Source organism: Callorhinus ursinus, unplaced genomic scaffold (genome assembly GCF_003265705.2).
Source record: "Callorhinus ursinus isolate GAN/ISIS: 27379988/994484 unplaced genomic scaffold, GSC_fseal_2.0 scaffold1, whole genome shotgun sequence".
Lineage (NCBI taxonomy): Eukaryota > Metazoa > Chordata > Mammalia > Carnivora > Otariidae > Callorhinus > Callorhinus ursinus.
This window is the reverse complement of record NW_027397063.1, coordinates 132,469,121-132,482,615: the sequence shown is the minus strand read 5'-3', so window position 1 is coordinate 132,482,615 and position 13,495 is coordinate 132,469,121. Positions and strand designations below refer to the sequence as shown.

Here is a 13,495-nt window from a genome sequence, read left to right as displayed (position 1 = left end):
AACTGTTCTTGTTGTTCTGTTCAGCACGGAAGGGTGCTGCTTCAGAAATGCCAGGTTGACCCTCCCTGAGAAAAGTATCTTTTCTTTCGTGCCACGCCAGAGGCTATGAGCAGCACAATTGTCCTTTTAAGGCAGAGAAACCTGGGGTGTAAATATTGGGTCCAGCACTCACATGCTGTGTGATCTTGGGAGAGTTACTTAAGTGTGCTGAGCCATAATTTTCCTTATCTGGAAAATAGGAACAAAGATCAATTCTTTAGTATATTTGTGAAAATTAAATTAAACAACATATACACTGTACTAAAATAGTTCATGGTGCATAATCAACTTTCAACAAAGGGTAAATTTATTACCTTATTTGCTTATTTGTGTTTACTTGTTTGTTTTAGCTGATGACATTGCTTCTTCCTCTTTCCCATTTATCCATGCTTGTTACTGGTCTTGATTCCATTGCCTATCATTGAGTACTCTTTTCTATTTCCTTTTCACATTATTTCTTCCTTCATGTTTGGGCATAGCTCATCCTCATGAAAAGCTACAGCATATCCTTCTACTAATACAAGCTGTCTGTGTGGATAGTTTGTATAATTGGTGACCTTCTTAGGCAGCTAGTTAAGCAAGGCCCTTGGTCATTTCTCTCCACAGCCCTGGCAAAGTGTCCATTTCCAGGCTGGCTCTCCAATACCTCCAGGTCAACCAAAACCACACTGTGGGTAAATTATGTACATACTATTACACATGTTAAGAGAAGTAATTTCACACATCTGGTTTATCATCCCTTTATGGGATCCCTATTCCCTATTCAGAACAATGGCTGAGGCAAAACTGCCTGGCAAAGCCGAGGCAGCAGGGCCTTTTTATATAATATACAACATCAAAGCAAAGGCAAAGAAGAGGCTCAAAGATATTGCACCTATCCAAAGAACAAGACAGCTGTGGAGTGACCTCCCAACTAGCTCTTGCATGTATCTCCTTCTCTCCACACCCATTCCCAAGCCCTCAATCACAGCATCCTCCCTTTCAGCCTATTCTCTCTTCTCTTGCCAGTGGGAGCTTTCTAATTTGTAAATATGACTATGTCTTCTTGCTGCATGGACCATTCAGTTGGGCTGAAACAAGGCCCGTGGTGATCTGGCCATGACATACCTCTTCACGTTTCCCACCACCATGGTTCAGCCATACTAAATATTGGAGTTTTCAGTTTCTTGAGTGTTCCATTATAGCTCTCGTCCCCCAAGCCTTGCCTTCGTGGCAGGTACTCTCTGATAAGAACCTGCCTCCACTTCCCCAACATTTTTGCCTTTGGCCCTATCTAGGTATCACATCTTCTGGGAGTCTTTTTCCGACCCAAGGCTGCACTACCTACTCCTCCAATAAACAAACCGTGAATCATGGCATTTATTACATTACTGAGTGACTGCCTTTTTTTGAAAGTTTATTTTTATTTATGTAGTCTCTATACCCAGTGAGGGGCTCAAACCCACAACCTCACAATCAAGGGTCACGTGTTCTTCCAACTGAGCCAGTGAGGCACCCCTAGAGTGATTGTCTTTTTACTTGTCTATGTCAGCCTACTAAACTGCAGGGACGATGGAGAAAAGGTCATCTCTGTTTTGTTCACCACTGTGTGGTGAATGTTAGGCATAGTACTCATCAATGAGTAAGGCTCCCAACAATTCAGTGTTGAATCAGTAAATGAATGAATGAATGATGACATTAGAAGGTGACAAAAAATCAGAACTGAGATACCAATCTCAAATATCCACGAAATGTTTGGGACACACTTCTACTAAAAAAAATCATCTGTTGTTTATCTGAAATTCAAAGTTAACTGTGCATTCTATATTTTATCTGGCACCTTTCCTTGCTAGTTAAATACCGCTTTCTGCATGTCTAAGAGATAAATGTACTAATTCCAACAAACCCATCTTAGATTATTTACTGCCTTAGCAGTGTCAATACAGCGAATGATCATGTTACTGGTGATGAATAAATTGATTCTCTCTCTCTCTTTCTTTAAGCAATGAGGATTATGCAGGTTTCTCGCTTGAATTTCAGCACTTCAAAGCCCTGGTTTAATGTGAACCAATATAACATGCATTCCTTTATATACTCTATTGTGAACACTGTGATTGGTTAAATTCCTAGGACAGCTGTGAGTCTTAAAATTTCTTAGTCCTAATTCTTTTACACATTCCATTCATAGTCTAATTTCCTAACTCCTTTTTGAACCTCTTGCTTTTAAATTTTACTTTCATTGTTGCACAATCAGTAGTGACTGATATTGAGTAATCAGGGAGTAATATGATTTTTAAAAAATAATACACTATCTTTCTAATCCTGCTTTGCCAATAACTTACCAGAGATCTTTTTTAAGATAGAATTTCTTTTCTTTTTTTTTTAAGATGTTATTTATTTACTCATGAGAGACAGAGAGAGAGAAGGAGGCAGAGGCAGAGGGAGAAGCAGGCTCCCTGTGGAGCAGGGAGCCTGATGCAGGACTCGATCCCAGGACTCTGGGATCATGACCTGAGCTGAAGGCAGATGCTTAACTGACTGAGCCACCCAGGTGCCCCTAGAATTTATTTTCTTAGTGAACTAATAAGGAAACAAATACTGACAAAGTTAAGTGCACAGTATTCATAACAACAAACGACAGCATAACAAGATATTGGTAACAATGAAGGGAGAAATCTTTAGTACACAACTGGTTATACCACTTAATATATTTGTTGAGCATTTGCTGGAAAATGCAAAAATTACTAGGTTACTAGGAATTTTTAACCCAGATTGCCACAAGGAAAATAAATATTTAAGTCCAAAATTATTCATTTATTAAGAACATTGTTAAGTATTTACTTCCATTTAAGGTTGTGGCCTAGGAGCAGTTTCAGATGTAAAAATGAGTGCTTTCCAGAAAAAACAAACAAACAAACAAACCCCCCCAAAACCCCAAACCACTCTTATTTAGAGATAAGATATAATTTGGCAAGATAAAAAGTAATTGATGCTTCATACAAGACCCTGAAAATGTTCAGTGAGAACTCAGATATAAGAGTTCAACTGGAGGAACCAGGAAAGTCTCTGTTCCTGGTTTTTTCAGCAGTGATGGCATTGGTCCTTCGAGGGTATGTAAGACTTCAAAATGCATGAGGCGGCACTGCCATGCAGAAGGGTCCCTGCAGGCAAAGCCTTCCTTTACCTTTAACAGGAGCAATATTCAATTGCTTGGGAATTACATCCTCTAAAGAAAACCTCAGTGGTGCCTGGGTGGCTCAGATGGTTGGGCGCCTGCCTTCGGCTCAGGTCATGATCTCCAGGTCCTGGGATCGAGCCCCATGTTGGGCTCCCGGCTTGGCGGGGAGTCTGCTTCTCCCTCTCCCTCTGCCTCTCCCCCTGCTTGTGCTCTATCTCTCTCTCTTTCAAAGGAATGAATGAAATCTTTGGGGAAAAAAAAAAAAAAAAAAAGAAGTGGTGCCAGGGTGGCTCAATCGTTAAGCGTCTGCCTTCGGCTCAGGTCATGATCCCAGGGTCCTGGAATCGAGCCCCGCATCCGGCTCCTTGCTCAGCGGGAAGCCTGCTTCTCCCTCTCCCACTCCCCCTGCTTGTGTTCCCTCTCTCGCTGTGTCTCTCTCTCTCTGTCAAATAAATAAATAAAATCTTAAAAGAAAAAAAAAAACAAAGAAAACCTCAATATTCCTACAATGGCCTGAGAATTTCCAAGACGGTGTCATAAAATGCTAACAAGGCCTCCAGCTAAACACCAACTGAATTGATGGCATGATGAGAGATATGCTGAGAACGAGGGGTGGGGAGTTTCCTGTGTATGTGATAGTCACAGATAACTACCCACCCCACGTATTTGAAGACAATGCTTCCAAATAACCTCCCTGTGACTGGATGTTGTAGACAGTCTCTTAAAGCCTTTTCCCCAAGTGTAAATATGACTAGCCCCTCAGTTGACAGACATGAATGCTTTTTAAAAGAGCTGGATGACTTTTCCCAGTTCAGGGCTCCAAGGGCTAGCAGCTGCCATTAGGATGCCTTAGGAAGAAGTTTCTATGGGTGTGCTACAGTGCATGAAGGAACAACTCCAGTAGAGATTGTGGGGATTTCTGTCTCCTGCATCTTGCTTCTGATTCATTTTCTAGGCTCACATAGCGCTCAGTGGCTGGGCCAAATTGTGTGGAAAGCAATTGCAAGGCTAAACCCTAAGCCTTTCTCTGGGCCTTTCCTCTGTATCACAGGATGCTTTCCCCACAAGCTCTCCCCCACATTTTGTTCTGACTCCATTGCAGGAGGAATGTGAATGTGAATGGCAGGTGAGGCCAACCATGGAAATAGGAACTACAAATTCACTAACCCTGACCTGCATTTCCAAAATCCAGAAAGTTCTCCAAAATGGGTGTTTGTAACTCATTTGGCAGCAAAATCTGACCTCACCTGAACTCATTTGAAAGCAAAGTCTTACCTAGACTGACAGGAGGCTATTTACAGTCTTTGGCCAGCTAGCATAAATATCCACGTGTTTTACTTCAGAAATGTTAATGTATTTTAGCACAGAGTGCTGTCCCAGAGTCTGCTGCAAGTGTAAATAATATACAGTACTTACACTGTATTACTTTTGTAAAATTCCAAGATAATTCTGAATTCTGACATCTGGCCCCAGGGTGTTGGATAAGGCCTTGTCGCCCTACAGCATAAAATGTACTGTTGACTGGGCGCCTGGGTGGCTCAGATGGTTAAGTGTCTGCCTTCAGCTCAGGTCATTATCCCGGGGTCCTGGGATCGAGTCCCGCATCGGGCTCCCTGCTCCTTGGGAGCCTGCTTCCCCCTCTGCTTCTCTCTCTCTCTCTCTCTCCTCCTCTGTCTCTCATGAATAAATAAATAAATAAATCTTTAAAAAAAAAAAACGTACTGTTGACCTTGCACAGGGTAAAGAGCTGAGCTCCTTGTACACAGGATGGACCTTCATTCAGTCATTACCTCCAAATTCTTACCATTTTAGCCTATGAAATTAACATTTTTCTACCTCAGTTGGTTTCAGTATGTGATCTTGGAACAATGGAAATTTGCAAGCTGTCTTAATGGAGTCTGTACCTTTATTGTTAGGCATTAAAAATTTACTTGTACTTTATTATAACACAAGGTATTACTGATAGCTCATTAGAACCAAGGCAATTTCTTCTCCCCACTAGTCAATTTCCCCCTCTCGCTTTCTTTGTGTGGGATGTGGGAGCAAGTGGGGAAAGTAGGAACAGCACCAGCTTCGTGGCTATATGATCAGTGTAGTCACACAAGCCCTGTACCCAGAAATTCAGGATTCTCCAAAGATAAGGAATTGACTCATGTGATTATGGAGGCTGGTAAATCCCAAGATCTAGTGGGTGAGTCAGGAAGCTGCAGACCTGGGGAAGCTGATGGCTTAGTTTCAGTCAGAGTCCACATGCCTGAGAACCAGGAGGGCCATTCGTGTAAGTTCCAGTACACAAGCTAGCAGGCTCAAGACCCAGAAACAGCTGATGTTTCAGTATGAGTCTGAAAGCAGGAAAAACTCTTACTTGGAAGGGGGTCAGCCTTTTTGTTTTATTCAACTGACTAGATGAGTTCCATCCATATTAGAGAAGGCACTCAACTTGACTCAGTCTACTGATTTAAATATTAATTTCAGCCAAAAACACCCTCGCAGAAACTCACAGAATAATGTCTGACCAAATATCTGGGCACCCCATGGGCCAGTAAAGTTGATATATAAAAATTAACTATCCTAGAAGGGGACCACATGCTTGGAGTTCAATAGTCTGTGGTCACCATCTAGAAATATTTGATAATTTTATTTTTTTTTAAGATTTTATTTATTTGAGAGAGAGAGTGGGAGAGAGAGTGATCATGAGCAGGGGGGAAGGGTAAAGGGAGAAGCAGACTGCCTGCTGAGCAGGAGCCCGACGTGGGACTCGATCCCATGACCCTGGGATCATAACCTGAGCTGAAGGCAGACGCTTAATGACTGAGCCACCCAGGCACCCAATAGTCTTATCTTTTATTTGTATTTTCTAACTGAAGCCCAAAGGGACATTGGAGCATGTGCTAGGTTTTGGAAACTCAACTCACCCAAAGTCCCACCTCCCACCACCTCCCTGTCTCCTGTTTTGTCTGCCTGTTCCTGTACCCCTGCCAGGGACCACTGCAGCCCTCTGCCAGGCACAGGGCCTGAACACAAGTGTGGGAAGGATCAAGGTCAGGCACTAACCAAGTTGCAGGGCAGGGCCCCAGGCGTCTGGAGGGTTTGCCCTGGCACTGTAAGTATCCCTATATCCGAGATAATGTGACATTAAAGATCTAAAACAAACAAACAAACAAAAATGCTTACACCGATCAAAAGACCTTAAAGAAAGGAAAAAACTGTTTTCTTGATTTTTTGAACAAAGAACCTGAATTTTCATTTTGCGCAGGACCCTGCACATTCTGTAGCGGGCACTGGGTAGGAAGAATACCCAGTGGAGTCTCTAGCATCTTCTATCACCCATATGCAAGCACACCTACAGCCACAGAGAGAATTGTTTCATTGTTGTTTTTCCTATTTTTCATGGTATGGATGCAGAAGAGAAAGTTCAAGAATCTGTCAGTTCCGCAGATACTTCACCCTTGGTTCATAACTGACTTTTGCCTTTCCCACACTTCGCACCTGCAGACTGCATATAGTCCTGCTGATGTTTGTCAGCGTCTCTCGACACCATCCTTACTCATTTCCCCGCCTGCTGACCTCGTCCGGGAGCAGCTCTCCCATTCTCCTGCTCCTCCTCCTCCATCTTCCATCACCATCACCACCACCAGGATCACCATAGGAAGAGTTACTATGCTTCAAATGTACCAGTGTATTAGGTGCTTAATATATTATTTAATGTATTTCTCTCAGCCACCCAGCGAAGCCCTTGAAATGACCCCCATTCTGCAGATGAGAAAACACTGCCAGGAAGTGATAAGGCTAGACTTATCACCTGGTATGCTCTTTCCACTGAAGGACCCCAGTATACCACCTGAACAGCCTCCTAATTTAAACGGCTCATCTTGTCGTCTTCAAATGCGAGTCCAAATTTTTTTTGTCGAGCACGTAGGGCCGCCACTGTTAATTAAGACAATGGTGTCTACTTTCTAATCTTATCTTTGGTTAGTCCTGAACTAGTCAGGTTTCTTTCAGTTGCAGGTGACAAGACTACAACAGAGCAGAAACACACGAGGAATTGATTGGCTCCTGTAACTGGAAAGTCCAAGGTGGGAGGAGAGTTTTGCTTCAGGCACAGTTGCCTCCAAGGATTCAAGCGGCCCTCAGGACTGCCTTTCTTCTCCTCAAGGCTCTTTATCCTCCCAAGCTGACTTATCTTAGGCAGCCTTATTCTCCGTAACAGCAGTTATGCCCATGGCAAAGCTGTCTTCTAGCTAGCAATCACAGAGAAGAGAAATAATCCCTTCTCCTCTTGTGCCCTTATTAATCTCCCCAACGGACTCTGGCTCTGCTTAGGTCACGTGCTGTTCCGGGTTCTAGGACAGGGGCATACAGTGCCCTGATTGGACAGACAGAGTCCCAAATCCATTCCCATCAGGTAGAAGGCGGGGCCATGTGATTGCCAAAAAAAAAAAAAAAAAAATCAGAATCACAAGTAATGGAGGAGCAATTCCTGAAAGCAAAGGAAGTCAAACAAACAAAAACAAAAATATGTCCATTACACTTCCTACGTGAACAATCAACTGTGACTGAACAAGGCATGCATTTCCCTGACTCTAGGCTACTGTTCATTCTGCCTGTCCTCCCTCCCCACCTTCAAACTGCTGTATAGTCCCTACTTCCTAATGTTTGCCCATAATTCAGGGACTGGATTAAGTTCCCTCTTCTAAAAAGCTGTATCAGGGTGCCTGGCTGGCTCAGTCAGAAGACGGTGAAACTCTTGATCTCAGGGTTGTAAAGTCAAGCTCCATATCGGGTGTAAAGGTTACTTAAAAATAAAATCTTTGGGGCACCTGGGTGGCTCAGTCTGTTCAGGGGTGGGCTCTCTGCTCAGAGGGGTCTTCTCTCTCCGCCCCTCCCCCTCTCATGTGCTCACTCTCTCTGTATCAAATAAATAAATAAAATCTTAAAAAGATAAATAAAATCTTTAAAAAATAAATAAAAAAACCCAAAACTTAAAAAACATAAATGTGGTGTGAGCCAATTGAAGATAGGAAAAGTTCCAGCTCAGATTAATTATAGCAAAGACACGAACATAGAAGTGTCTTAAATAAAATAGACAGTTACTTTTCCTTCATGTTAACTATTCAAATGTGAGGGGTTAATATGGCACATCCATGCTGTCATAAGCCTTAACTTCTTTATTTTTATGCTGCCATCCTTGGCATAAAGCTTCCCTTTGGCAGTCTAAGATGGCTAGTCTGGGTTCTGTGCCAGTTTGCAACCCTCTCAGGAGCTTTCTGGCTATGATCTGAAACCGCCCCCCATATGTGCAGGGCAGCGAGAGATCGAAGGAGGCCGGCCACTCCAAGGTGGTGGGTGGCAGGTTTAATGAGTAAAGTGAACTTATATATGAGGCTTGTAGTGGGCAGCAGCAAGAAGAATGGATGCCCTCACCTTCCCACCATATCTTAAAAAGTTCATCAAGAGACCTTAACTGGGTTCAGCCATGTACTGCGCAGGTGTTCTCATCATATCACTATCTCAAGGCTGTGTCCTTGGAGCAGCCTCTGGGAGTGGGAAAGACAAATGGAACCCACATTCTATGAACAGGGGAGGGGCTGAGCCTCTAAGTGCCTGGGTCCAGCTCATGGATCAGCCAGCAATCATGTCTTTTTACTGACCTTCCCCAATATTCTGCCATTATACTTGTATCATAGTCAATGAGAAGAAAAAAAGGTCTGAGGAGTGAGCATACTCATGCCTTTTAAAGGCATAACTCAGAGGTGCCTGGGTGGTGCAGTCGGTGTAAGTGCCCAACTCTTGGTTTCAGCTCAGGTCAAGATCTCAGGGTTGTGAGATGGAGCCCCGGCTCTGTGCTCAGCACGGAGGCTGTTTGAGTTTCTCTCTTCCTCTCCCTCGGCCCCTCCCCCACCCCTCAAATAAATAATCTTAAAAAAAATAAAGGCATAATTCAGAAAAAAAAAAAAAACCCATTCACTTCTGCTAGCATCCCATTGGTCAAAGCTTAGTCACATGACCTCATCTAGCTGCTGGTTCTTGGTGGGGCTGCCATTTGCTTAACTAAAACTGAAGGGGTCCTATTACTAAAGGAAGGAAAGAATATATAATGGTATAACCAGCAGTAAGTAAAATAGGAAATAAAGTTGGGATGGAGAGAGATACATTTGCTTCATCTATTGATCGGTTAGCAAAAGGTTTCCAAATGGTTACATTTTTTTTTTTAAGATTTTATTTATTTATTTATTTGAGAGAGAGTACAAGCGTGAGCAGTGGGGGTGGGGGAGGAGCAGAGGGAGAGGGAATTTCAAGCAGACCCCTTTGAGCTCAGAGTCCCATGCGGGTCTCAATCTCATGACCCTGAGATCATGACCTGAGCAGAAACCAAGAGTCCAATGCTCAACCGTCTGAGCCACCCCCCAGGCTCCCCTCCAAATTGTTAAATTTAAAAATAATTCTCTTTTGACCTTTAAAGTTGCTTTTTGTTCCAAGTATCTTAGACTCTCTCTTCCCTCTTTTCAATTTCATTATTCCTTCTGTCTTTAAGCCTAGCACCCTTGAAGACCTAACCTACCTAACAGGGTCTGGACATAGACAAAGGTTAGCTCATTCACTTAGTAAATCTTTCTTGAGAGCCTACTGTATACAAAGTCCTGTTCTGGGTGCTGGATACGTCAGTGAACAAAACCAATATGCCTGCCTTGTATAGCTCCTGTTGGGGGGTTTGGGGAGGGCAGGAATATACAGTAAGCAAGAAACAGTAATTCCCATGGAAACAAAGCTAATTATATGTCAGACAAGTCTTTTACCTCCTAGAAGGGTGGAGATGCTATCCCCTGGTCTTAGAGCTTGTAAGGGTGGCACATCCTACAATGTGTGCTGTCCAGACACTCGAAAGATTAACATAAATATCTCTGTGGAGTTCCTTGGATCTTTAGTTAAAGATTTATTTATTTTTCACAATCAAATGGATTACTATATTTAATAGGACTCTTTTTTTGGTGGGTTAGAAACCTAAGTAGCTTGGGGTGGGGGTGGGAAGGGTAGGAGAGATTTTTTTTTAAGGATTCTGGGATATCATATGTTTGAAGACAAGCTGAATGATCTTAGGGACAAATGGAACCAAAAGCTCAAATGTAGCCAGCGCTTTTTGTCTCACCTCTCTAGGTGTGAGCTCATTTTTTTTTCCTCTGAAAAAAATTGCACATCTCATGCTCTCATCAGGAGAATAGGCTTCTTTGCCACGTTGCAGTTTTTTTTTTTTTAAGATTTTCATTGACAGAGAGAGACACAGCAAGAGAGGGAACACAGCAGGGGGAGTGGGAGAGGGAGAAGCAGCTTCCTGAGGAGCCGGGAGCCCGATGGGGGCCTTGATCCCAGGACCCTGGGATCATGACCCGAGCCGAAGGCAGATGCTTAATGACTGAGCCACCCAGGTGCGCCCCTGCCACGTTGCAGTTTGACAAAATTCCAAGGCAGCACTCTAATTGGCCTGAGTTGGGTTAGGTATGGAACTTACATTGATAATCTACAGCTAAAGAATCAGGGTAACAGAAAAGACATGATCCCTATGGGCCTACTTAAGATATTCTCAGCTGGGCAGCAAGCTCAGTTTGGATATGGAAGCTATATGATGGGTTGTCATAAGATTGAAGAACGTCAAAGTCACTTTTCCAAGAAGTGGTACCCAAGACTGAGCAGGTTAGGAGAATTATTTGAGAAAAGTAAGTAACTCCGGAGTCAAATCCCAGGTCTCCACTTTTTTGCGATAATTTTTAAAGCTGTGTCATGAATAATGACTTAAACAGAATGTCACAATCAAGAGTGTTTTAATTTGTTTTGCTGTGCTTTGTTTTGGAACAGGCCTCAGGGATCTTTCAAATGTTATGTGCCCACAGAAAATGGGTAGTTCAGGAAGTTCTGTAATATCCATAGATAACTATCTTGAAGAACAAGAAACTGAGACATTAATGTGAAAAGTATTCTGTAAACAATGAAGGCTTTTATTTTAAAATGTCAAGGTCCCAGGAAAATAGCGCCTGAGTTTACAACCTTTGTTTTCCAGTTGGTGGTGATGTGCATTATAATAGATCTCCCCCAAATAAGAATGTTTTGAATCAAATAGTACTTCTTCCTTCCTTTGTGACTCAGTCTAGAATGAGAGCAGTGTTCATTTTCATTGTGTCAACTTTTCTGCCAAGGGTTTATGTAGGTTGACTAACATTTGGAAGGCTGGTAGGGCAGGAGCTCTGTTTTTCTGAGCTTCAAGTCCCTAATGTAGCAAGAGTGTGAGTCTCCAGATATCTTTTAATTATATATACTTGAGATAAAACATAGTATCCAGCCTCCAACTGCATACAACAGGTCCTGTTATGACTTCCACACTCACACCAGTTGAAAAGTTGAACCTCTTTCTTTTTTTTTTAAGATTTTATTTATTTATTTGAGAGAGAGAGAGAATGAGAGATAGAGAGCACGAGAGGGAAGAGGGTCAGAGGGAGAAGCAGACTCCCTGCTGAGCAGGAAGCCCGATGTGGGACTCGATCCCGGGACTCCAGGATCATGACCTGAGCTGAAGGCAGTCGCTTAACCAACTGAGCCACCCAGGTGCCCAGTCTCTCTGCTTTCTGAAAGGGAAACTGGAAGGCCTGTGGTCAGATGCCTTCCCTGGGTCAGATCTGGTTGAGCTGTTCAGGAGCTCAAAACCTGATTCTTTTTTTTTTTTTTGCTTTGTTTTGTGTTTATATTCCTATGATCACCTTTATTTTTTCCAACCATCTTCCATGGTCAGTGTCAGTGAAGTAAAAACCAGCTGTTAGGGCAGCCCAGGCGGTCAGCTCACTTGTTTTCAAGCTGGTGGTTTTTGGCACCTGGTCCCAGCACGGCACTGGGACCTTGTAGAACCCTCCCATTGTAGAATTCTGGGTGGTCTTGAGGTCCTTCCCAGGAATAAATGGTGCCAGGCATTGCACTGAAGGGAGGGAATATCAGGAAGATAGCCTGAAATTTCAAAGTCAGGGTGGTCTTTCAGATTCCAGAATTGGCCGGGGATATTGGCAGCCCCACCTACACACGCCACCCCCTCCTCGGCCGCACCGCCAGGCCCATGAGGATTGGTGCCAGAGAGCTACACCCCTAGTTTGATCAACACCAGCAGCCCCATCCCTCCATTAGCTGACAAACAGGCAGTTGCCTATTTTTACTTTGACTAGACTCTACTTCCGCTTAGCTCAATCACATCCTTTATAGACTTATTTCTCTTCCTTCCTCCCCCTTCCTCTTTCCCACTGTTATTTATAAATGTTAGATACTTGTTTACGGAGAGAAGAATGATCTTTACAAGGAGCTGCTGATAAAACGGCCCAGCCGACCCACTTTCGGGTGCCCGCTTTTGCCATCACACACATTTCTGCTTCTCTCTTTTCCAACGCTCCCCTTGGATGGAGGAGCCCGACAGCAGGAAGGATGGTGACTCAAACCCAGAACCCCAAACACAAACACCCACTAATGACTCACATGCTGGAACTGGGGAGATTCGGAGACTTTCCTTTGCTGAAAAATGCAGATGCAAACATTTCCACGCACGGGAAGCCAAGCTGGTTCGTCCCGCACTGGGACTCCGCTGAGGTGGCAGCGAGTCAGGGATGTGTCACCCACCCAGACACGGAGTTTACTGGGTTAGGAGATGGAGGGTGGCCTGGACTCGAATTTCTCTTCTTCCCTCCAAATGCCTGCTGGAGAAAATCTGATGTATCGTGTGTGAGTCAGGCTGAGTGTTTCTGCTTCTGGGGAAGGGCGTTGTAGTCCCGGCCCTCCATCTTCCCTGCTGGTTTTAATTGTGATTTTAATTAGCAAGCGTGTCATCCGAGCGGAGGCGTGGCCTTTCTTCAGAACGGGAGGTTTCTGGCTGTGTGGTCCCCGGTTGGCTGCTCGGATCTTCCTAATGATAAAAAATAATTCTTTTTCTTTAATGCTTTTCCTTTGCACAGTTCAAAGGGCTTTACCGAACTTTAACCCTTAGGGCCCTCCGTTTATATTTAGATTAAAAAAGGAGTGAAGATGGAGATCTTTTGTGGCAAAGTGCTTTGAAACCCTGAGATGAAAGGGAACCCGTAAAGAGAAATTAACCTCATTTATTTTTTAAGCAACATTTCACATGCGTGTGTGGACAGATGTAATTTGAGGCAACTCAAATGGAGCCTCCTCTTCACTCTGCTGGTGACCCTCCCTCCCTGTCTCCAGACCAATCGAAGGACCTCTTTTTTTTCTTTTCCCTTCTCTATTATCCCAAGCCAGGGCCTGTCTGGTGGG

General features: G+C 43.6%; 1 long non-coding RNA gene across 3 annotated transcripts in view; it reads right to left on the bottom strand.

Moving 5' to 3' along the window:
* Window positions 1-13,040, bottom strand: part of LOC112832499 (uncharacterized) — a 55,399-nt gene extending 42,359 nt beyond the window's left edge. The window contains exons 1-2 of one of the 3 annotated variants that reach the window (XR_012380861.1): window positions 12,701-13,040; window positions 11,944-12,184 (exon numbers count right to left, since the gene is read on the bottom strand). This is a non-coding gene — a long non-coding RNA (uncharacterized lncRNA). Of the gene's footprint in view, window positions 1-11,894; window positions 12,185-12,700 lie in introns of those variants that run through there. The other 2 variants (XR_003210400.2, XR_003210401.2) reach the window with 2 other exon arrangements.
* Window positions 13,041-13,495: the final 455 nt, after the last annotated feature.